Consider the following 25,879-nt stretch of genomic DNA (forward strand, 5'->3'; position numbering starts at 1 on the left):
GGAGAGATGTTGTTTACACCTAGTGATGTCAGTGGTATTGAGTGACATCACAGCACAGTGCTAAGGCTCCTGGGCCTGGACACAGCAGCGGCTGCAATATCTCAACGGAGAATACGTTTATATATATGTGTGTGTGTGCGCGTATATATATATATATATATATATATATATATATATATATATATATATATTTCTCCGCCGAAATCACTTTTAAACCCATTTCCACCTTTTTTTCCCTTCTCTTCCTCTTACTTTTTTTTCACGTTTTTTTACGTTTTTCTCCTTTTCGCCTCTTTTCTGGGCGTATTATTCTTCTTTTTCTTCTTTTTTTTCGTCTAATGCATACCCCATCAGTGCAGCAATGCTTATTCAATACCGCCAGCAGATGGAGACACTGGGGGATAATTTTCTAAGGATTTATACTGATTTTTCCTGTCTGAATTTGTCGCACAGAAAGTTGCAGGCCAAATATGTGTGACATTTCTGCGACTTTAGCTTCTAGAGCATTTTTACAACATTATACATAGGTGCTGAATACATAAAAAGCGACTGTTCAGCGACAGACAAGTCGCATCGGCTGAAAGTAGGCCAGAATGTCAGTCCATGTTGGAGCAGGTTTAGATACAGTCTAAAGCATAGATCTCAAAGTCTGTGCACAGAATTTAGCAAGGGCCTCGCACCTTCTGATGCATCAGGTAGGTGCACAATAGCATAGCCTAACCCTCTGTACTTTGGTCTATATTGATGCGGGACATAGACAGCCAGCTGATGACCAATCCATTAGTGCAATGGATGGCTGGAAGCATTTGTCTTTGCCTTTGCAATACCACAGAAGCAATGCATGGTCAATGTACAGCAATGACACACCTGTGTGAACAGCCAGGAGACCCCCCCCCCCCCATGTTATGTTACATAGTTACATAGTTAGTACGGTCGAAAAAAGACATATGTCCATCAAGTTCAACCAGGGAATTAAGGGGTAGGGGTGTGGCGCGATATTGGGGAAGGGATGAGATTTTATATTTCTTCATAAGCATTAATCTTATTTTGTCAATTAGGAACATTCAGCACCCACCCGCTATCAAGGCAGCTGCCTATCATGTCATGCCCTACCTGCACAGGTGTGCTGGCTACTCAAATGATCCAATTAAGGAGGCCATTTAGTCAGCAGCAGCAGAAGTCCTGTGCCTGGACGCTCCAACAGCGGCCAGACACAAGCAGAAGCAGAAGCAGCAGCAGCACCACCTTTTGTTTTTTGGCTGCAGCAGCAGCAGCAGCAAGGCCCACAGGGCTGGCTAGCTGGCTAGCCAGCAAGCAGGTAGCAATGAAAGTAGGAATCTTTCTTTTTAACCCTGTAAGGGGGTGGTGCACTGTACCCGAAGATACTGCCATATCGGGTCAATGCATAGGGCGACGGAAGCAAGCTTCGAAATCGGCCCCCGTTCTCAAAAATCCATTTAATATATGGTCCCCAGATAGGGGACGTATCAGATATTAAACTGATAAGAACAGATACTACACTTGATCTTAGCCAAAAGGCCGAGAAGCGATAACCGTGAAAGGGGCGGGCCCAACAAGGTCCCCTTCATGGGCACTATCACTGCTTGCTGTCAGGGAGGCTGCCAGACAATTTTCCATGCACACTCTGGGCTGGGGGGCAGTCAACCACCAGTACACACAGCAGAACCTAAACCCATACCATTATTGCTAAGCAGCAAGACAGGGGCCCATTGCACTCCCACGGGGCCTTTTTAAATGCAATCCATAACCCGGATTTGCCAGGAACCCTTCTTACTCCTCCTACTTGCATGTGACACTGGGCTTAGGATCTGCATAGGAAACACACACACAAGCACACACCTACCTTTGTTGCCTGCAGATGCCTCCTTGGCTGTCCCCAAACGGTATCAAACCAACACCCACGGGAAGCTGTAAGCATAGAGGACATGCCTGCACCCCATTGGACTTACCTGTGTGGGTTAAACCCGGGTTATTTGACAACCTATGGCGGTGATGGTTCTGCTCAGGCAGAGCAGTGCTGATGCTCCTCATAAAGCTGTCGCTGCTGTGAAGGTTCTAGGTGACATCACAAATCCCTATGGTTACATACACAACAAAGCTGGGTTGTTGTTGTTTACACTCTGCAAGGCCTGTGGAAGTGAGTGACATCATAGCACTGTAGTTCTGAGGGTTCTAGATGGATGCAACAATCTCCTGTTGCTTCTATGAAGGCCATAATAGACGACATCACCAAACAGCTCCATAGTCACATACACAGCAAAGGAGAGATGTTGTTTACACCTAGTGATGTCAGTGGTATTGAGTGACATCACAGCACAGTGCTAAGGCTCCTGGGCCTGGACACAGCAGCGGCTGCAATATCTCAACGGAGAATACGTTTATATATATGTGTGTGTGTGCGCGTATATATATATATATATATATATATATATATATATATATATATATATATCTCCGCCGAAATCACTTTTAAACCCATTTCCACCTTTTTTTCCCTTCTCTTCCTCTTACTTTTTTTTCACGTTTTTTTACGTTTTTCTCCTTTTCGCCTCTTTTCTGGGCGTATTATTCTTCTTTTTCTTCTTTTTTTTCGTCTAATGCATACCCCATCAGTGCAGCAATGCTTATTCAATACCGCCAGCAGATGGAGACACTGGGGGATAATTTTCTAAGGATTTATACTGATTTTTCCTGTCTGAATTTGTCGCACAGAAAGTTGCAGGCCAAATATGTGTGACATTTCTGCGACTTTAGCTTCTAGAGCATTTTTACAACATTATACATAGGTGCTGAATACATAAAAAGCGACTGTTCAGCGACAGACAAGTCGCATCGGCTGAAAGTAGGCCAGAATGTCAGTCCATGTTGGAGCAGGTTTAGATACAGTCTAAAGCATAGATCTCAAAGTCTGTGCACAGAATTTAGCAAGGGCCTCGCACCTTCTGATGCATCAGGTAGGTGCACAATAGCATAGCCTAACCCTCTGTACTTTGGTCTATATTGATGCGGGACATAGACAGCCAGCTGATGACCAATCCATTAGTGCAATGGATGGCTGGAAGCATTTGTCTTTGCCTTTGCAATACCACAGAAGCAATGCATGGTCAATGTACAGCAATGACACACCTGTGTGAACAGCCAGGAGACCCCCCCCCCCCCATGTTATGTTACATAGTTACATAGTTAGTACGGTCGAAAAAAGACATATGTCCATCAAGTTCAACCAGGGAATTAAGGGGTAGGGGTGTGGCGCGATATTGGGGAAGGGATGAGATTTTATATTTCTTCATAAGCATTAATCTTATTTTGTCAATTAGGAACATTCAGCACCCACCCGCTATCAAGGCAGCTGCCTATCATGTCATGCCCTACCTGCACAGGTGTGCTGGCTACTCAAATGATCCAATTAAGGAGGCCATTTAGTCAGCAGCAGCAGAAGTCCTGTGCCTGGACGCTCCAACAGCGGCCAGACACAAGCAGAAGCAGAAGCAGCAGCAGCACCACCTTTTGTTTTTTGGCTGCAGCAGCAGCAGCAGCAAGGCCCACAGGGCTGGCTAGCTGGCTAGCCAGCAAGCAGGTAGCAATGAAAGTAGGAATCTTTCTTTTTAACCCTGTAAGGGGGTGGTGCACTGTACCCGAAGATACTGCCATATCGGGTCAATGCATAGGGCGACGGAAGCAAGCTTCGAAATCGGCCCCCGTTCTCAAAAATCCATTTAATATATGGTCCCCAGATAGGGGACGTATCAGATATTAAACTGATAAGAACAGATACTACACTTGATCTTAGCCAAAAGGCCGAGAAGCGATAACCGTGAAAGGGGCGGGCCCAACAAGGTCCCCTTCATGGGCACTATCACTGCTTGCTGTCAGGGAGGCTGCCAGACAATTTTCCATGCACACTCTGGGCTGGGGGGCAGTCAACCACCAGTACACACAGCAGAACCTAAACCCATACCATTATTGCTAAGCAGCAAGACAGGGGCCCATTGCACTCCCACGGGGCCTTTTTAAATGCAATCCATAACCCGGATTTGCCAGGAACCCTTCTTACTCCTCCTACTTGCATGTGACACTGGGCTTAGGATCTGCATAGGAAACACACACACAAGCACACACCTACCTTTGTTGCCTGCAGATGCCTCCTTGGCTGTCCCCAAACGGTATCAAACCAACACCCACGGGAAGCTGTAAGCATAGAGGACATGCCTGCACCCCATTGGACTTACCTGTGTGGGTTAAACCCGGGTTATTTGACAACCTATGGCGGTGATGGTTCTGCTCAGGCAGAGCAGTGCTGATGCTCCTCATAAAGCTGTCGCTGCTGTGAAGGTTCTAGGTGACATCACAAATCCCTATGGTTACATACACAACAAAGCTGGGTTGTTGTTGTTTACACTCTGCAAGGCCTGTGGAAGTGAGTGACATCATAGCACTGTAGTTCTGAGGGTTCTAGATGGATGCAACAATCTCCTGTTGCTTCTATGAAGGCCATAATAGACGACATCACCAAACAGCTCATAGTCACATACACAGCAAAGGAGAGATGTTGTTTACACCTAGTGATGTCAGTGGTATTGAGTGACATCACAGCACAGTGCTAAGGCTCCTGGGCCTGGACACAGCAGCGGCTGCAATATCTCAACGGAGAATACGTTTATATATATGTGTGTGTGTGCGCGTATATATATATATATATATATATATATATATATATTTCTCCGCCGAAATCACTTTTAAACCCATTTCCACCTTTTTTTCCCTTCTCTTCCTCTTACTTTTTTTTCACGTTTTTTTACGTTTTTCTCCTTTTCGCCTCTTTTCTGGGCGTATTATTCTTCTTTTTCTTCTTTTTTTTCGTCTAATGCATACCCCATCAGTGCAGCAATGCTTATTCAATACCGCCAGCAGATGGAGACACTGGGGGATAATTTTCTAAGGATTTATACTGATTTTTCCTGTCTGAATTTGTCGCACAGAAAGTTGCAGGCCAAATATGTGTGACATTTCTGCGACTTTAGCTTCTAGAGCATTTTTACAACATTATACATAGGTGCTGAATACATAAAAAGCGACTGTTCAGCGACAGACAAGTCGCATCGGCTGAAAGTAGGCCAGAATGTCAGTCCATGTTGGAGCAGGTTTAGATACAGTCTAAAGCATAGATCTCAAAGTCTGTGCACAGAATTTAGCAAGGGCCTCGCACCTTCTGATGCATCAGGTAGGTGCACAATAGCATAGCCTAACCCTCTGTACTTTGGTCTATATTGATGCGGGACATAGACAGCCAGCTGATGACCAATCCATTAGTGCAATGGATGGCTGGAAGCATTTGTCTTTGCTTTTGCAATACCACAGAAGCAATGCATGGTCAATGTACAGCAATGACACACCTGTGTGAACAGCCAGGAGACCCCCCCCCCCCCATGTTATGTTACATAGTTACATAGTTAGTACGGTCGAAAAAAGACATATGTCCATCAAGTTCAACCAGGGAATTAAGGGGTAGGGGTGTGGCGCGATATTGGGGAAGGGATGAGATTTTATATTTCTTCATAAGCATTAATCTTATTTTGTCAATTAGGAACATTCAGCACCCACCCGCTATCAAGGCAGCTGCCTATCATGTCATGCCCTACCTGCACAGGTGTGCTGGCTACTCAAATGATCCAATTAAGGAGGCCATTTAGTCAGCAGCAGCAGAAGTCCTGTGCCTGGACGCTCCAACAGCGGCCAGACACAAGCAGAAGCAGCAGCAGCACCACCTTTTGTTTTTTGGCTGCAGCAGCAGCAGCAGCAAGGCCCACAGGGCTGGCTAGCTGGCTAGCCAGCAAGCAGGTAGCAATGAAAGTAGGAATCTTTCTTTTTAACCCTGTAAGGGGGTGGTGCACTGTACCCGAAGATACTGCCATATCGGGTCAATGCATAGGGCGACGGAAGCAAGCTTCGAAATCGGCCCCCGTTCTCAAAAATCCATTTAATATATGGTCCCCAGATAGGGGACGTATCAGATATTAAACTGATAAGAACAGATACTACACTTGATCTTAGCCAAAAGGCCGAGAAGCGATAACCGTGAAAGGGGCGGGCCCAACAAGGTCCCCTTCATGGGCACTATCACTGCTTGCTGTCAGGGAGGCTGCCAGACAATTTTCCATGCACACTCTGGGCTGGGGGGCAGTCAACCACCAGTACACACAGCAGAACCTAAACCCATACCATTATTGCTAAGCAGCAAGACAGGGGCCCATTGCACTCCCACGGGGCCTTTTTAAATGCAATCCATAACCCGGATTTGCCAGGAACCCTTCTTACTCCTCCTACTTGCATGTGACACTGGGCTTAGGATCTGCATAGGAAACACACACACAAGCACACACCTACCTTTGTTGCCTGCAGATGCCTCCTTGGCTGTCCCCAAACGGTATCAAACCAACACCCACGGGAAGCTGTAAGCATAGAGGACATGCCTGCACCCCATTGGACTTACCTGTGTGGGTTAAACCCGGGTTATTTGACAACCTATGGCGGTGATGGTTCTGCTCAGGCAGAGCAGTGCTGATGCTCCTCATAAAGCTGTCGCTGCTGTGAAGGTTCTAGGTGACATCACAAATCCCTATGGTTACATACACAACAAAGCTGGGTTGTTGTTGTTTACACTCTGCAAGGCCTGTGGAAGTGAGTGACATCATAGCACTGTAGTTCTGAGGGTTCTAGATGGATGCAACAATCTCCTGTTGCTTCTATGAAGGCCATAATAGACGACATCACCAAACAGCTCCATAGTCACATACACAGCAAAGGAGAGATGTTGTTTACACCTAGTGATGTCAGTGGTATTGAGTGACATCACAGCACAGTGCTAAGGCTCCTGGGCCTGGACACAGCAGCGGCTGCAATATCTCAACGGAGAATACGTTTATATATATGTGTGTGTGTGCGCGTATATATATATATATATATATATATATATATATATATATATTTCTCCGCCGAAATCACTTTTAAACCCATTTCCACCTTTTTTTCCCTTCTCTTCCTCTTACTTTTTTTTCACGTTTTTTTACGTTTTTCTCCTTTTTGCCTCTTTTCTGGGCGTATTATTCTTCTTTTTCTTCTTTTTTTTCGTCTAATGCATACCCCATCAGTGCAGCAATGCTTATTCAGTACCGCCAGCAGATGGAGACACTGGGGGATAATTTTCTAAGGATTTATACTGATTTTTCCTGTCTGAATTTGTCGCACAGAAAGTTGCAGGCCAAATATGTGTGACATTTCTGCGACTTTAGCTTCTAGAGCATTTTTACAACATTATACATAGGTGCTGAATACATAAAAAGCGACTGTTCAGCGACAGACAAGTCGCATCGGCTGAAAGTAGGCCAGAATGTCAGTCCATGTTGGAGCAGGTTTAGATACAGTCTAAAGCATAGATCTCAAAGTCTGTGCACAGAATTTAGCAAGGGCCTCGCACCTTCTGATGCATCAGGTAGGTGCACAATAGCATAGCCTAACCCTCTGTACTTTGGTCTATATTGATGCGGGACATAGACAGCCAGCTGATGACCAATCCATTAGTGCAATGGATGGCTGGAAGCATTTGTCTTTGCCTTTGCAATACCACAGAAGCAATGCATGGTCAATGTACAGCAATGACACACCTGTGTGAACAGCCAGGAGACCCCCCCCCCCCATGTTATGTTACATAGTTACATAGTTAGTACGGTCGAAAAAAGACATATGTCCATCAAGTTCAACCAGGGAATTAAGGGGTAGGGGTGTGGCGCGATATTGGGGAAGGGATGAGATTTTATATTTCTTCATAAGCATTAATCTTATTTTGTCAATTAGGAACATTCAGCACCCACCTGCTATCAAGGCAGCTGCCTATCATGTCATGCCCTACCTGCACAGGTGTGCTGGCTACTCAAATGATCCAATTAAGGAGGCCATTTAGTCAGCAGCAGCAGAAGTCCTGTGCCTGGACGCTCCAACAGCGGCCAGACACAAGCAGAAGCAGAAGCAGCAGCAGCACCACCTTTTGTTTTTTGGCTGCAGCAGCAGCAGCAGCAAGGCCCACAGGGCTGGCTAGCTGGCTAGCCAGCAAGCAGGTAGCAATGAAAGTAGGAATCTTTCTTTTTAACCCTGTAAGGGGGTGGTGCACTGTACCCGAAGATACTGCCATATCGGGTCAATGCATAGGGCGACGGAAGCAAGCTTCGAAATCGGCCCCCGTTCTCAAAAATCCATTTAATATATGGTCCCCAGATAGGGGACGTATCAGATATTAAACTGATAAGAACAGATACTACACTTGATCTTAGCCAAAAGGCCGAGAAGCGATAACCGTGAAAGGGGCGGGCCCAACAAGGTCCCCTTCATGGGCACTATCACTGCTTGCTGTCAGGGAGGCTGCCAGACAATTTTCCATGCACACTCTGGGCTGGGGGGCAGTCAACCACCAGTACACACAGCAGAACCTAAACCCATACCATTATTGCTAAGCAGCAAGACAGGGGCCCATTGCACTCCCACGGGGCCTTTTTAAATGCAATCCATAACCCGGATTTGCCAGGAACCCTTCTTACTCCTCCTACTTGCATGTGACACTGGGCTTAGGATCTGCATAGGAAACACACACACAAGCACACACCTACCTTTGTTGCCTGCAGATGCCTCCTTGGCTGTCCCCAAACGGTATCAAACCAACACCCACGGGAAGCTGTAAGCATAGAGGACATGCCTGCACCCCATTGGACTTACCTGTGTGGGTTAAACCCGGGTTATTTGACAACCTATGGCGGTGATGGTTCTGCTCAGGCAGAGCAGTGCTGATGCTCCTCATAAAGCTGTCGCTGCTGTGAAGGTTCTAGGTGACATCACAAATCCCTATGGTTACATACACAACAAAGCTGGGTTGTTGTTGTTTACACTCTGCAAGGCCTATGGAAGTGAGTGACATCATAGCACTGTAGTTCTGAGGGTTCTAGATGGATGCAACAATCTCCTGTTGCTTCTATGAAGGCCATAATAGACGACATCACCAAACAGCTCCATAGTCACATACACAGCAAAGGAGAGATGTTGTTTACACCTAGTGATGTCAGTGGTATTGAGTGACATCACAGCACAGTGCTAAGGCTCCTGGGCCTGGACACAGCAGCGGCTGCAATATCTCAACGGAGAATACGTTTATATATATGTGTGTGTGTGCGCGTATATATATATATATATATATATATATATATATATATATATATATATATTCTCCGCCGAAATCACTTTTAAACCCATTTCCACCTTTTTTTCCCTTCTCTTCCTCTTACTTTTTTTTCACGTTTTTTTACGTTTTTCTCCTTTTCGCCTCTTTTCTGGGCGTATTATTCTTCTTTTTCTTCTTTTTTTTCGTCTAATGCATACCCCATCAGTGCAGCAATGCTTATTCAATACCGCCAGCAGATGGAGACACTGGGGGATAATTTTCTAAGGATTTATACTGATTTTTCCTGTCTGAATTTGTCGCACAGAAAGTTGCAGGCCAAATATGTGTGACATTTCTGCGACTTTAGCTTCTAGAGCATTTTTACAACATTATACATAGGTGCTGAATACATAAAAAGCGACTGTTCAGCGACAGACAAGTCGCATCGGCTGAAAGTAGGCCAGAATGTCAGTCCATGTTGGAGCAGGTTTAGATACAGTCTAAAGCATAGATCTCAAAGTCTGTGCACAGAATTTAGCAAGGGCCTCGCACCTTCTGATGCATCAGGTAGGTGCACAATAGCATAGCCTAACCCTCTGTACTTTGGTCTATATTGATGCGGGACATAGACAGCCAGCTGATGACCAATCCATTAGTGCAATGGATGGCTGGAAGCATTTGTCTTTGCCTTTGCAATACCACAGAAGCAATGCATGGTCAATGTACAGCAATGACACACCTGTGTGAACAGCCAGGAGACCCCCCCCCCCCCATGTTATGTTACATAGTTACATAGTTAGTACGGTCGAAAAAAGACATATGTCCATCAAGTTCAACCAGGGAATTAAGGGGTAGGGGTGTGGCGCGATATTGGGGAAGGGATGAGATTTTATATTTCTTCATAAGCATTAATCTTATTTTGTCAATTAGGAACATTCAGCACCCACCCGCTATCAAGGCAGCTGCCTATCATGTCATGCCCTACCTGCACAGGTGTGCTGGCTACTCAAATGATCCAATTAAGGAGGCCATTTAGTCAGCAGCAGCAGAAGTCCTGTGCCTGGACGCTCCAACAGCGGCCAGACACAAGCAGAAGCAGCAGCAGCACCACCTTTTGTTTTTTGGCTGCAGCAGCAGCAGCAGCAAGGCCCACAGGGCTGGCTAGCTGGCTAGCCAGCAAGCAGGTAGCAATGAAAGTAGGAATCTTTCTTTTTAACCCTGTAAGGGGGTGGTGCACTGTACCCGAAGATACTGCCATATCGGGTCAATGCATAGGGCGACGGAAGCAAGCTTCGAAATCGGCCCCCGTTCTCAAAAATCCATTTAATATATGGTCCCCAGATAGGGGACGTATCAGATATTAAACTGATAAGAACAGATTTTTTTTAACTTGACTACCCTTACGGCGGCAACTTTATTAAAAATTAAATAATGTTAACAAAGTTGTGCAAATATGTCAATAAATACAGTTACATATAAATAACATATTTACAACATATTAAAACATAAAATGGGCACTTGGTGGCTTTACAAGATAGAATTCCATTCTTTTAAAAACCATTTTCTAGATAAAAGCGGAAATCTCTTCTTGTCTAAAAGATAGTACTGGTACATTTCATAAAAACAGATAGATAAAATGTCCTTCACAGATAAAACCTCATGCTTGAACAATAAAATATTCCTGGCCTTCCACAGAGCTGCCTTCACACAGTTTATGATCTTCCATGCAATAGTCTCTTGAGTCCGTGTTGGGCATTCCAGGCAACCATAAAAAACCACTGCAATATTTAAGTCTTTTAGTCCAGTTATCCTTTTTACCAGAGGGAGTATCTTTGTCCATATTTTCTGCGAGTAAAAACAAGTCCATATTAGATGGTGCACGGTCTCCTCTTGTCGGCATCCCTCCCTCGGGCAGGTTGCAGAGTTGGATAATCCTCTTCGGTGCTGGAATGCCCGGCATGGAAGACACTCGTGTGCGCAGCTCCAGGCCAGGTCCTTCTGTGAATTAAAAAGATAATTAATACTCAACATCTTCCAAATCTGTATACACTTCTGTTCGTTAAAATTTTTGATGGGAGTCACGGTACTGGTTTCTTTTATTTCCTTTAGTAGTTTTTTGCTATTGCACAGATCCTGAACACTTTTACCTTTAAAATTATATAAGTTTAAAATTTTTCCTAAAATCATGTATTGAGGGGGTAAATTCAAAGAATAAGGGCAACTTAAAACTGTAGAAAACCAGCCGTTCCTCCGCATAAAATAACCAATATTAAAACGAACAAAATAAGACCAGTAGCTATCTTTAAAAACAGTAGTAAAACACATGCTAAAAAACTTTATTAAAAGGAAAGCTTTAAAATCTGGAAAATCCTTACCGCCCCTGGAGTTCGGTTTTATCACAATTTGTCTCTTTAATTTTTCGCTCTTAGAACTCCAAAAGAAAGTAAAACAAGCTTTTGTTATTTTCTTTAGAACCATTTCGGGGGGTGGGAAAACCAGACTTAAATACAATAAAATAGGTAAAAGCACCATTTTTGTAATTAAAACCTTCCCTTCCATTGTAAGTTCTCGCATGTTCCACATACATATTTTCTTATTTATTTTTTGAGCCACCAAGTCCCAGCTATTAAAACCATTATTAGACTCGTCAAAGGAGACACCTAAAATCTGCACCGACTCAGACACAGGGACGGGCACATCATACAAAGGCATTCCGCCTATGTTTAAAATGTTACTTTTGTTAAAATTGACTTTAAAACCGGAGGCACAATTAAAATATTGAATCTGTTTTAGCGTCTTCTGAAGTGATGGGGTGTCCCTGCAAAACACCGCAACATCGTCCATGTACCCCACTACCTTCGCCTCTAGTCCCCCTCCTCCTGGCAGGGGGACTCCATGGATCTGCTTATCCTTTCGTATTGTACATAAAAGAGGCTCTATTGCGCAAATGAAGAGTAGTGGGGACAAGGGACACCCCTGCTTCACTCCGGAATTTAAAAACACGCCCTGTGTCTTAAAACCATTTACTAAAATTTTACTAGTACAGTTATCATAAAAAGCTCTAAGAGACAATAAAAAGCCATCAGGTATACCCATTTTCTCTAAAACCTTAAAAAGATAAAAATGTGACACCCTGTCGAAAGCTTTTTCAAAATCTATGGATAAAACCGCCAGCTTTCCTTTTCTTAATTTGGTGTCGCTAATTACATCCTTTAAAAGGTTTAGGTTCTCCCATAAACTCCTCCCAGGCACCCCACAGACTTGGTTTGTATGAATTATTTTATGGATTACGTTCTTTAAGCGGTTAGCACACAGTTTCGCCATTATTTTATAGTCGCAGTTCAGAAGGGTGATTGGTCTCCAGTTTTTTAGTTCCGACCGGTCTCCCTTTTTGAATAGCAGGGAGACATCACCCTTCTTCCATGAGCCTGGGAGGATTTTAGACTTAAAGACTTCCGTAAAAAGGGAGAACAAATCTTCTTTTAAAATACCATAAAAAGTAACATAAAATTCAATGGGTATACCATCCGGCCCAGGCACTTTACCTGTTTTAAAACTCTTGACGGTCTCTAAAATCTCCTGCTCTGAAATATTCTGCAATAAAAAAGACTGTGAGACAGGATCTAAAAAATTGGTGATCTCCTTTAACGAGTCATTCATAAAACATTCATCAATGTGTTTTACATTAAAAAGATCCGCATAAAACTCTTGCACCTTTTTTAAAATACCCTGTACATCATTCACTCCTTCAATGTTTTCTATTAACCTTCTATTTTCATGTATTTTCTTAAAAAAATACCTGGAGCAGGTCTCGTTTTCCTCAAGATGCTGTATTCGAGACCTAAAGATAATTTCTTTTCCTTTCTGCTCCAGGCACTTAGTTATTTCTTTTTTAAGATCATGTACCTCCTTCTCCACCTCCATCCCATGTGCTCTGAATTTGTACAGGGTTTGCAGACGAGTATTTAGGATATTATAAAATTCACGTTTTTCTTTAGCTTTCCTAACCCCAACACGGATAAAAAATTCTTTTATTTTTAGTTTCATTTTTTCCCACCAGATACTGGTGGGAGTGTTGGGGTCTTTTACTCGTCTGCATTCCTTGTAAAAGGTGATAAAATCTGATAAAACCTGCGGATCTTCTAAAAGGGACACGTTTAACTTCCAGGCATTCCTACCAGTTCTCCTTTTAAAATCACTTTTAACTTTAAAATACAATAATTTATGGTCAGAAAAAACATTGGTAAAAAGATCACAGTTAAAAGGCAGTACTTGATAAGAACAAAAAATAAAATCTATCCTGGAGCTACAGCTTGCATTGCTCCAGGTAACACCGTCTTCCTCTGGTACGTTAAAATTACATTTTTTAAAAACATCAGTGAGATTAAAATCTAAAATCAAGTTTTTTAACATAAAAGACGTCTTATCATAGTTCCTACTCACTGCGTTCGAAAAACGGCGTTCTCCCCTTAAAATACAATTAAAATCACCTGATAAAACAAGAGGACTAGAATTGTTAATAAAAAGGGGTAAAATCTCCAACATTTTTATTCTTTCATTCTTATCAGGAGAACCATAAAAATTTAAAAACTGCCATTTAATACCATTAATAAAAGCGCTGACCAATAAAATTCTGCCTGGTAAAATTTCATTAAAACTCTCAATTAAAACGTTCCCTTTAAAAAGTATGGCGACCCCTGCTGATCTGGACTCATTTGATCCAGACCAGACTGATGGACCGTGCACCCAATCATCTTCATATTCTTTATAATTTAATCTGTGCGGGATGCCACATTCCTGCAGGAAAAGGACGGAAGCAGCAAAAACCGACAAGTAATTAAATAGGGCAACCCTTCTTACTCTGGCGCTCACACTTCTCACGTTCAAGGACAGACCGGACAACTCAGCCATGGGAATGTACAAGAAAACGTCTTACACCTCTGATTCCCCCTCCGAAGCCTCATACCCCCCAAAATCTGACTCAACTGTACGCATAGAGGAAGCAGGAGAGGAGGCACCATCACTCAGCCGACCCCCCTCCTCCATCATGATTGAGGCATAGTTGTTCTCGGGCATCCTGGCAATCAGGGCTCCAGACTCATTGGGTTCTTCCACCTCTTGCCCCTCCATAGGGGTCGGGTGTTCACTTAGTTCAGTCTCTGGTACCTCAGAGACGGTCACCCCTGAAACCTCCTCCTGGCAGGGAGGAGGGGGGGTATCCCCTATGGGGACCTGTGGAGGAACGTCACTTGGGTTCCCTGCATCCGCAGGTACTTCCATCGGCTCCCCCTGGACCGCCTCCGAATAGAGTCTTCTGGAGCCCCTCCGCCTTTTAACCTTCACCTCTCCACCCGGATCATCGCTCTCAGGGGGACCCTGAGCCAGAGGTTGCTGAGGAGCGGATTCGGCCGCCGTCCGCTCCTCTCTTAACCCAGCATGCTCCTGGGGGCCAGTTTTTTCACCACTTGCACGTTTTTTGGCCATCCTCTGCTCTTTAGGGTCCCCTCCTTTTGCCTGAGGGGGGTCTTTCTCCTTCTCCATCTCACCGCTTACCTCTTGTGGGGGGGTAATCACTGGCTCTGCTTGCCTCGGCTGGTGTCCCGGTTGCTGTCCTTGCTGCCTCCAGGGTTGCCACTGCTGCTCCGTCCTATGTCTGTGGGGACAAGAGGAGAAAAGGTGACCGAATTGTTGACAGAAATTGCACCTCCCTCCTCTTGTGCATTTCTCTGTCTCGTGCTGTGTGCTACCACATTTTTTGCATGTACTTTCACAGTTTTCTTTTGTGTGTCCATATCTGTGACACTTCCTGCAGTAGCTTGGCATCCCCGCATAAAAGAGGTCGCCACACATATTATTTATTTTAAAACGAGCTGGTGGTAGTTGTATTCCCCCTGGCAATCTGTCATCTTTTTTGCATGTAACCTGAAATCTCCACTTAGATGTCCAGATGCCACAGCTGTTCATGATTTTTCCTCTGCACTCAACCTTACTAAAATAGACTTGTAAAAACAACTCAACATCGTGTAGGTTGGCGAAAGGGGAATACATCTTTACTACCACCAGCTTAATATCGTCTAGAACGTGCTCAATAATCCGGACACCCTGAAGCTTTTTGTCTTTACTCGCAGCAGCTCTGGTAACAAAATCTCTGTGGATGCCATTTTGTGTGAACGTCACATCAAAAATTTTACGCTTCGGGTAGTCCTGGATTGCCAATATCTCGCCCTTCTGTATTCCGAAAACTCCTCCGAGCACGTCCTCTACTACGAATTTCAAATCGTCCGCCCTTTTCGTATCATCCGTGAGAATGACTCTCACGGTGTTTTTGATCCTTGCGTATGCCGGCACAGAACCTGGATCCGGATCATCATCCATGGTTCTAACCTCTCTCCACCCGAAGGTCTTGAGAGGCGATCGCTACTCGTTACCCTGGGACTAGGCCCTCTCCCCAATAGCAACAAGTGGGTGAAGCCCAGGCAATAAACAAGGGCGATCCCACAAGGCCGAGGAGAGGGGTACCCGAGTACCTTCTGACCAGATCTCCTGTATTACTACACTTGATCTTAGCCAAAAGGCCGAGAAGCGATAACCGTGAAAGGGGCGGGCCCAACAAGGTCCCCTTCATGGGCACTATCACTGCTTGCTGTCAGGGAGGCTGCCAGACAATTTTCCATGCACACTCTGGGCTGGGGGGCAGTCAACCACCAGTACACACAGCAGAACCTAAACCCATACCATTATTGCTAAGCAGCAAGACAGGGGCCCATTGCACTCCCACGGGGCCTTTTTAAATGCAATCCATAACCCGGATTTGCCAGGAACCCTTCTTACTCCTCCTACTTGCATGTGACACTGGGCTTAGGATCTGCATAGGAAACACACACACAAGCACACACCTACCTTTGTTGCCTGCAGATGCCTCCTTGGCTGTCCCCAAACGGTATCAAACCAACACCCACGGGAAGCTGTAAGCATAGAGGACATGCCTGCACCCCATTGGACTTACCTGTGTGGGTTAAACCCGGGTTATTTGACAACCTATGGCGGTGATGGTTCTGCTCAGGCAGAGCAGTGCTGATGCTCCTCATAAAGCTGTCGCTGCTGTGAAGGTTCTAGGTGACATCACAAATCCCTATGGTTACATACACAACAAAGCTGGGTTGTTGTTGTTTACACTCTGCAAGGCCTGTGGAAGTGAGTGACATCATAGCACTGTAGTTCTGAGGGTTCTAGATGGATGCAACAATCTCCTGTTGCTTCTATGAAGGCCATAATAGACGACATCACCAAACAGCTCCATAGTCACATACACAGCAAAGGAGAGATGTTGTTTACACCTAGTGATGTCAGTGGTATTGAGTGACATCACAGCACAGTGCTAAGGCTCCTGGGCCTGGACACAGCAGCGGCTGCAATATCTCAACGGAGAATACGTTTATATATATGTGTGTGTGTGCGCGTATATATATATATATATATATATATATATATATATATATATTTCTCCGCCGAAATCACTTTTAAACCCATTTCCACCTTTTTTTCCCTTCTCTTCCTCTTACTTTTTTTTCACGTTTTTTTACGTTTTTCTCCTTTTCGCCTCTTTTCTGGGCGTATTATTCTTCTTTTTCTTCTTTTTTTTCGTCTAATGCATACCCCATCAGTGCAGCAATGCTTATTCAATACCGCCAGCAGATGGAGACACTGGGGGATAATTTTCTAAGGATTTATACTGATTTTTCCTGTCTGAATTTGTCGCACAGAAAGTTGCAGGCCAAATATGTGTGACATTTCTGCGACTTTAGCTTCTAGAGCATTTTTACAACATTATACATAGGTGCTGAATACATAAAAAGCGACTGTTCAGCGACAGACAAGTCGCATCGGCTGAAAGTAGGCCAGAATGTCAGTCCATGTTGGAGCAGGTTTAGATACAGTCTAAAGCATAGATCTCAAAGTCTGTGCACAGAATTTAGCAAGGGCCTCGCACCTTCTGATGCATCAGGTAGGTGCACAATAGCATAGCCTAACCCTCTGTACTTTGGTCTATATTGATGCGGGACATAGACAGCCAGCTGATGACCAATCCATTAGTGCAATGGATGGCTGGAAGCATTTGTCTTTGCCTTTGCAATACCACAGAAGCAATGCATGGTCAATGTACAGCAATGACACACCTGTGTGAACAGCCAGGAGACCCCCCCCCCCCCCATGTTATGTTACATAGTTACATAGTTAGTACGGTCGAAAAAAGACATATGTCCATCAAGTTCAACCAGGGAATTAAGGGGTAGGGGTGTGGCGCGATATTGGGGAAGGGATGAGATTTTATATTTCTTCATAAGCATTAATCTTATTTTGTCAATTAGGAACATTCAGCACCCACCCGCTATCAAGGCAGCTGCCTATCATGTCATGCCCTACCTGCACAGGTGTGCTGGCTACTCAAATGATCCAATTAAGGAGGCCATTTAGTCAGCAGCAGCAGAAGTCCTGTGCCTGGACGCTCCAACAGCGGCCAGACACAAGCAGAAGCAGAAGCAGCAGCAGCACCACCTTTTGTTTTTTGGCTGCAGCAGCAGCAGCAGCAAGGCCCACAGGGCTGGCTAGCTGGCTAGCCAGCAAGCAGGTAGCAATGAAAGTAGGAATCTTTCTTTTTAACCCTGTAAGGGGGTGGTGCACTGTACCCGAAGATACTGCCATATCGGGTCAATGCATAGGGCGACGGAAGCAAGCTTCGAAATCGGCCCCCGTTCTCAAAAATCCATTTAATATATGGTCCCCAGATAGGGGACGTATCAGATATTAAACTGATAAGAACAGATACTACACTTGATCTTAGCCAAAAGGCCGAGAAGCGATAACCGTGAAAGGGGCGGGCCCAACAAGGTCCCCTTCATGGGCACTATCACTGCTTGCTGTCAGGGAGGCTGCCAGACAATTTTCCATGCACACTCTGGGCTGGGGGGCAGTCAACCACCAGTACACACAGCAGAACCTAAACCCATACCATTATTGCTAAGCAGCAAGACAGGGGCCCATTGCACTCCCACGGGGCCTTTTTAAATGCAATCCATAACCCGGATTTGCCAGGAACCCTTCTTACTCCTCCTACTTGCATGTGACACTGGGCTTAGGATCTGCATAGGAAACACACACACAAGCACACACCTACCTTTGTTGCCTGCAGATGCCTCCTTGGCTGTCCCCAAACGGTATCAAACCAACACCCACGGGAAGCTGTAAGCATAGAGGACATGCCTGCACCCCATTGGACTTACCTGTGTGGGTTAAACCCGGGTTATTTGACAACCTATGGCGGTGATGGTTCTGCTCAGGCAGAGCAGTGCTGATGCTCCTCATAAAGCTGTCGCTGCTGTGAAGGTTCTAGGTGACATCACAAATCCCTATGGTTACATACACAACAAAGCTGGGTTGTTGTTGTTTACACTCTGCAAGGCCTGTGGAAGTGAGTGACATCATAGCACTGTAGTTCTGAGGGTTCTAGATGGATGCAACAATCTCCTGTTGCTTCTATGAAGGCCATAATAGACGACATCACCAAACAGCTCCATAGTCACATACACAGCAAAGGAGAGATGTTGTTTACACCTAGTGATGTCAGTGGTATTGAGTGACATCACAGCACAGTGCTAAGGCTCCTGGGCCTGGACACAGCAGCGGCTGCAATATCTCAACGGAGAATACGTTTATATATATGTGTGTGTGTGCGCGTATATATATATATATATATATATATATATATATATATATATATATTTCTCCGCCGAAATCACTTTTAAACCCATTTCCACCTTTTTTTCCCTTCTCTTCCTCTTACTTTTTTTTCACGTTTTTTTACGTTTTTCTCCTTTTCGCCTCTTTTCTGGGCGTATTATTCTTCTTTTTCTTCTTTTTTTTCGTCTAATGCATACCCCATCAGTGCAGCAATGCTTATTCAATACCGCCAGCAGATGGAGACACTGGGGGATAATTTTCTAAGGATTTATACTGATTTTTCCTGTCTGAATTTGTCGCACAGAAAGTTGCAGGCCAAATATGTGTGACATTTCTGCGACTTTAGTTTCTAGAGCATTTTTACAACATTATACATAGGTGCTGAATACATAAAAAGCGACTGTTCAGCGACAGACAAGTCGCATCGGCTGAAAGTAGGCCAGAATGTCAGTCCATGTTGGAGCAGGTTTAGATACAGTCTAAAGTATAGATCTCAAAGTCTGTGCACAGAATTTAGCAAGGGCCTCGCACCTTCTGATGCATCAGGTAGGTGCACAATAGCATAGCCTAACCCTCTGTACTTTGGTCTATATTGATGCGGGACATAGACAGCCAGCTGATGACCAATCCATTAGTGCAATGGATGGCTGGAAGCATTTGTCTTTGCCTTTGCAATACCACAGAAGCAATGCATGGTCAATGTACAGCAATGACACACCTGTGTGAACAGCCAGGAGACCCCCCCCCCCCATGTTATGTTACATAGTTACATAGTTAGTACGGTCGAAAAAAGACATATGTCCATCAAGTTCAACCAGGGAATTAAGGGGTAGGGGTGTGGCGCGATATTGGGGAAGGGATGAGATTTTATATTTCTTCATAAGCATTAATCTTATTTTGTCAATTAGGAACATTCAGCACCCACCCGCTATCAAGGCAGCTGCCTATCATGTCATGCCCTACCTGCACAGGTGTGCTGGCTACTCAAATGATCCAATTAAGGAGGCCATTTAGTCAGCAGCAGCAGAAGTCCTGTGCCTGGACGCTCCAACAGCGGCCAGACACAAGCAGAAGCAGAAGCAGCAGCAGCACCACCTTTTGTTTTTTGGCTGCAGCAGCAGCAGCAGCAAGGCCCACAGGGCTGGCTAGCTGGCTAGCCAGCAAGCAGGTAGCAATGAAAGTAGGAATCTTTCTTTTTAACCCTGTAAGGGGGTGGTGCACTGTACCCGAAGATACTGCCATATCGGGTCAATGCATAGGGCGACGGAAGCAAGCTTCGAAATCGGCCCCCGTTCTCAAAAATCCATTTAATATATGGTCCCCAGATAGGGGACGTATCAGATATTAAACTGATAAGAACAGATACTACACTTGATCTTAGCCAAAAGGCCGAGAAGCGATAACCGTGAAAGGGGCGGGCCCAACAAGGTCCCCTTCATGGGCACTATCACTGCTTGCTGTCAGGGAGGCTGCCAGACAATTTTCCATGCACACTCTGGGCTGGGGGGCAGTCAACCACCAGTACACACAGCAGAACCTAAACCCATACCATTATTGCTAAGCAGCAAGACAGGGGCCCATTGCACTCCCACGGGGCCTTTTTAAATGCAATCCATAACCCGGATTTGCCAGGAACCCTTCTTACTCCTCCTACTTGCATGTGACACTGGGCTTAGGATCTGCATAGGAAACACACACACAAGCACACACCTACCTTTGTTGCCTGCAGATGCCTCCTTGGCTGTCCCCAAACGGTATCAAACCAACACCCACGGGAAGCTGTAAGCATAGAGGACATGCCTGCACCCCATTGGACTTACCTGTGTGGGTTAAACCCGGGTTATTTGACAACCTATGGCGGTGATGGTTCTGCTCAGGCAGAGCAGTGCTGATGCTCCTCATAAAGCTGTCGCTGCTGTGAAGGTTCTAGGTGACATCACAAATCCCTATGGTTACATACACAACAAAGCTGGGTTGTTGTTGTTTACACTCTGCAAGGCCTGTGGAAGTGAGTGACATCATAGCACTGTAGTTCTGAGGGTTCTAGATGGATGCAACAATCTCCTGTTGCTTCTATGAAGGCCATAATAGACGACATCACCAAACAGCTCCATAGTCACATACACAGCAAAGGAGAGATGTTGTTTACACCTAGTGATGTCAGTGGTATTGAGTGATATCACAGCACAGTGCTAAGGCTCCTGGGCCTGGACACAGCAGCGGCTGCAATATCTCAACGGAGAATACGTTTATATATATGTGTGTGTGTGCGCGTATATATATATATATATATATATATATATATATATATATATATATATTTCTCCGCCGAAATCACTTTTAAACCCATTTCCACCTTTTTTTCCCTTCTCTTCCTCTTACTTTTTTTTCACGTTTTTTTACGTTTTTCTCCTTTTCGCCTCTTTTCTGGGCGTATTATTCTTCTTTTTCTTCTTTTTTTTCGTCTAATGCATACCCCATCAGTGCAGCAATGCTTATTCAATACCGCCAGCAGATGGAGACACTGGGGGATAATTTTCTAAGGATTTATACTGATTTTTCCTGTCTGAATTTGTCGCACAGAAAGTTGCAGGCCAAATATGTGTGACATTTCTGCGACTTTAGCTTCTAGAGCATTTTTACAACATTATACATAGGTGCTGAATACATAAAAAGCGACTGTTCAGCGACAGACAAGTCGCATCGGCTGAAAGTAGGCCAGAATGTCAGTCCATGTTGGAGCAGGTTTAGATACAGTCTAAAGCATAGATCTCAAAGTCTGTGCACAGAATTTAGCAAGGGCCTCGCACCTTCTGATGCATCAGGTAGGTGCACAATAGCATAGCCTAACCCTCTGTACTTTGGTCTATATTGATGCGGGACATAGACAGCCAGCTGATGACCAATCCATTAGTGCAATGGATGGCTGGAAGCATTTGTCTTTGCCTTTGCAATACCACAGAAGCAATGCATGGTCAATGTACAGCAATGACACACCTGTGTGAACAGCCAGGAGACCCCCCCCCCCCCCCATGTTATGTTACATAGTTACATAGTTAGTACGGTCGAAAAAAGACATATGTCCATCAAGTTCAACCAGGGAATTAAGGGGTAGGGGTGTGGCGCGATATTGGGGAAGGGATGAGATTTTATATTTCTTCATAAGCATTAATCTTATTTTGTCAATTAGGAACATTCAGCACCCACCCGCTATCAAGGCAGCTGCCTATCATGTCATGCCCTACCTGCACAGGTGTGCTGGCTACTCAAATGATCCAATTAAGGAGGCCATTTAGTCAGCAGCAGCAGAAGTCCTGTGCCTGGACGCTCCAACAGCGGCCAGACACAAGCAGAAGCAGAAGCAGCAGCAGCACCACCTTTTGTTTTTTGGCTGCAGCAGCAGCAGCAGCAAGGCCCACAGGGCTGGCTAGCTGGCTAGCCAGCAAGCAGGTAGCAATGAAAGTAGGAATCTTTCTTTTTAACCCTGTAAGGGGGTGGTGCACTGTACCCGAAGATACTGCCATATCGGGTCAATGCATAGGGCGACGGAAGCAAGCTTCGAAATCGGCCCCCGTTCTCAAAAATCCATTTAATATATGGTCCCCAGATAGGGGACGTATCAGATATTAAACTGATAAGAACAGATACTACACTTGATCTTAGCCAAAAGGCCGAGAAGCGATAACCGTGAAAGGGGCGGGCCCAACAAGGTCCCCTTCATGGGCACTATCACTGCTTGCTGTCAGGGAGGCTGCCAGACAATTTTCCATGCACACTCTGGGCTGGGGGGCAGTCAACCACCAGTACACACAGCAGAACCTAAACCCATACCATTATTGCTAAGCAGCAAGACAGGGGCCCATTGCACTCCCACGGGGCCTTTTTAAATGCAATCCATAACCCGGATTTGCCAGGAACCCTTCTTACTCCTCCTACTTGCATGTGACACTGGGCTTAGGATCTGCATAGGAAACACACACACAAGCACACACCTACCTTTGTTGCCTGCAGATGCCTCCTTGGCTGTCCCCAAACGGTATCAAACCAACACCCACGGGAAGCTGTAAGCATAGAGGACATGCCTGCACCCCATTGGACTTACCTGTGTGGGTTAAACCCGGGTTATTTGACAACCTATGGCGGTGATGGTTCTGCTCAGGCAGAGCAGTGCTGATGCTCCTCATAAAGCTGTCGCTGCTGTGAAGGTTCTAGGTGACATCACAAATCCCTATGGTTACATACACAACAAAGCTGGGTTGTTGTTGTTTACACTCTGCAAGGCCTGTGGAAGTGAGTGACATCATAGCACTGTAGTTCTGAGGGTTCTAGATGGATGCAACAATCTCCTGTTGCTTCTATGAAGGCCATAATAGACGACATCACCAAACAGCTCCATAGTCACATACACAGCAAAGGAGAGATGTTGTTTACACCTAGTGATGTCAGTGGTATTGAGTGACATCACAGCACAGTGCTAAGGCTCCTGGGCCTGGACACAGCAGCGGCTGCAATATCTCAACGGAGAATACGTTTATATATATGTGTGTGTGTGCGCGTATATATATATATATATATATATATATATATATATATATATATATTTCTCCGCCGAAATCACTTTTAAACCCATTTCCACCTTTTTTTCCCTTCTCTTCCTCTTACTTTTTTTTCACGTTTTTTTACGTTTTTCTCCTTTTCGCCTCTTTTCTGGGCGTATTATTCTTCTTTTTCTTCTTTTTTTTCGTCTAATGCATACCCCATCAGTGCAGCAATGCTTATTCAATACCGCCAGCAGATGGAGACACTGGGGGATAATTTTCTAAGGATTTATACTGATTTTTCCTGTCTGAATTTGTCGCACAGAAAGTTGCAGGCCAAATATGTGTGACATTTCTGCGACTTTAGCTTCTAGAGCATTTTTACAACATTATACATAGGTGCTGAATACATAAAAAGCGACTGTTCAGCGACAGACAAGTCGCATCGGCTGAAAGTAGGCCAGAATGTCAGTCCATGTTGGAGCAGGTTTAGATACAGTCTAAAGCATAGATCTCAAAGTCTGTGCACAGAATTTAGCAAGGGCCTCGCACCTTCTGATGCATCAGGTAGGTGCACAATAGCATAGCCTAACCCTCTGTACTTTGGTCTATATTGATGCGGGACATAGACAGCCAGCTGATGACCAATCCATTAGTGCAATGGATGGCTGGAAGCATTTGTCTTTGCCTTTGCAATACCACAGAAGCAATGCATGGTCAATGTACAGCAATGACACACCTGTGTGAACAGCCAGGAGACCCCCCCCCCCCATGTTATGTTACATAGTTACATAGTTAGTACGGTCGAAAAAAGACATATGTCCATCAAGTTCAACCAGGGAATTAAGGGGTAGGGGTGTGGCGCGATATTGGGGAAGGGATGAGATTTTATATTTCTTCATAAGCATTAATCTTATTTTGTCAATTAGGAACATTCAGCACCCACCCGCTATCAAGGCAGCTGCCTATCATGTCATGCCCTACCTGCACAGGTGTGCTGGCTACTCAAATGATCCAATTAAGGAGGCCATTTAGTCAGCAGCAGCAGAAGTCCTGTGCCTGGACGCTCCAACAGCGGCCAGACACAAGCAGAAGCAGAAGCAGCAGCAGCACCACCTTTTGTTTTTTGGCTGCAGCAGCAGCAGCAGCAAGGCCCACAGGGCTGGCTAGCTGGCTAGCCAGCAAGCAGGTAGCAATGAAAGTAGGAATCTTTCTTTTTAACCCTGTAAGGGGGTGGTGCACTGTACCCGAAGATACTGCCATATCGGGTCAATGCATAGGGCGACGGAAGCAAGCTTCGAAATCGGCCCCCGTTCTCAAAAATCCATTTAATATATGGTCCCCAGATAGGGGACGTATCAGATATTAAACTGATAAGAACAGATACTACACTTGATCTTAGCCAAAAGGCCGAGAAGCGATAACCGTGAAAGGGGCGGGCCCAACAAGGTCCCCTTCATGGGCACTATCACTGCTTGCTGTCAGGGAGGCTGCCAGACAATTTTCCATGCACACTCTGGGCTGGGGGGCAGTCAACCACCAGTACACACAGCAGAACCTAAACCCATACCATTATTGCTAAGCAGCAAGACAGGGGCCCATTGCACTCCCACGGGGCCTTTTTAAATGCAATCCATAACCCGGATTTGCCAGGAACCCTTCTTACTCCTCCTACTTGCATGTGACACTGGGCTTAGGATCTGCATAGGAAACACACACACAAGCACACACCTACCTTTGTTGCCTGCAGATGCCTCCTTGGCTGTCCCCAAACGGTATCAAACCAACACCCACGGGAAGCTGTAAGCATAGAGGACATGCCTGCACCCCATTGGACTTACCTGTGTGGGTTAAACCCGGGTTATTTGACAACCTATGGCGGTGATGGTTCTGCTCAGGCAGAGCAGTGCTGATGCTCCTCATAAAGCTGTCGCTGCTGTGAAGGTTCTAGGTGACATCACAAATCCCTATGGTTACATACACAACAAAGCTGGGTTGTTGTTGTTTACACTCTGCAAGGCCTGTGGAAGTGAGTGACATCATAGCACTGTAGTTCTGAGGGTTCTAGATGGATGCAACAATCTCCTGTTGCTTCTATGAAGGCCATAATAGACGACATCACCAAACAGCTCCATAGTCACATACACAGCAAAGGAGAGATGTTGTTTACACCTAGTGATGTCAGTGGTATTGAGTGACATCACAGCACAGTGCTAAGGCTCCTGGGCCTGGACACAGCAGCGGCTGCAATATCTCAACGGAGAATACGTTTATATATATGTGTGTGTGTGCGCGTATATATATATATATATATATATATATATATATATATATATATATATTTCTCCGCCGAAATCACTTTTAAACCCATTTCCACCTT

General features: G+C 45.1%; 9 non-coding genes across 9 annotated transcripts; all 9 read right to left on the reverse strand.

The window, feature by feature from the left end:
* Positions 1-1,360: 1,360 nt before the first annotated feature.
* Positions 1,361-1,551, reverse strand: LOC130348884 (U2 spliceosomal RNA). Its single transcript, XR_008886358.1, has one exon. It is a non-coding gene; the product is annotated as a U2 spliceosomal RNA (small nuclear RNA).
* A 2,089-nt stretch (positions 1,552-3,640) lies between these two features.
* On the reverse strand, positions 3,641-3,831 carry LOC130348885 (U2 spliceosomal RNA). The gene has a single exon (XR_008886359.1). It is a non-coding gene; the product is annotated as a U2 spliceosomal RNA (small nuclear RNA).
* A 2,070-nt stretch (positions 3,832-5,901) lies between these two features.
* LOC130348886 (U2 spliceosomal RNA) lies at positions 5,902-6,092 on the reverse strand. The gene has a single exon (XR_008886360.1). It is a non-coding gene; the product is annotated as a U2 spliceosomal RNA (small nuclear RNA).
* Positions 6,093-8,174: 2,082 nt separating this feature from the next.
* On the reverse strand, positions 8,175-8,365 carry LOC130348887 (U2 spliceosomal RNA). Its single transcript, XR_008886361.1, has one exon. It is a non-coding gene; the product is annotated as a U2 spliceosomal RNA (small nuclear RNA).
* A 2,084-nt stretch (positions 8,366-10,449) lies between these two features.
* On the reverse strand, positions 10,450-10,639 carry LOC130348836 (U2 spliceosomal RNA). Its single transcript, XR_008886315.1, has one exon. It is a non-coding gene; the product is annotated as a U2 spliceosomal RNA (small nuclear RNA).
* A 7,255-nt stretch (positions 10,640-17,894) lies between these two features.
* Positions 17,895-18,085, reverse strand: LOC130348889 (U2 spliceosomal RNA). Its single transcript, XR_008886363.1, has one exon. It is a non-coding gene; the product is annotated as a U2 spliceosomal RNA (small nuclear RNA).
* A 2,086-nt stretch (positions 18,086-20,171) lies between these two features.
* LOC130348891 (U2 spliceosomal RNA) lies at positions 20,172-20,362 on the reverse strand. Its single transcript, XR_008886364.1, has one exon. It is a non-coding gene; the product is annotated as a U2 spliceosomal RNA (small nuclear RNA).
* Positions 20,363-22,453: 2,091 nt separating this feature from the next.
* On the reverse strand, positions 22,454-22,644 carry LOC130348892 (U2 spliceosomal RNA). The gene has a single exon (XR_008886365.1). It is a non-coding gene; the product is annotated as a U2 spliceosomal RNA (small nuclear RNA).
* A 2,086-nt stretch (positions 22,645-24,730) lies between these two features.
* Positions 24,731-24,921, reverse strand: LOC130348893 (U2 spliceosomal RNA). Its single transcript, XR_008886366.1, has one exon. It is a non-coding gene; the product is annotated as a U2 spliceosomal RNA (small nuclear RNA).
* Positions 24,922-25,879: the final 958 nt, after the last annotated feature.

Source organism: Hyla sarda, unplaced genomic scaffold (genome assembly GCF_029499605.1).
Source record: "Hyla sarda isolate aHylSar1 unplaced genomic scaffold, aHylSar1.hap1 scaffold_888, whole genome shotgun sequence".
Classification (NCBI taxonomy): Eukaryota; Metazoa; Chordata; class Amphibia; order Anura; family Hylidae; genus Hyla; species Hyla sarda.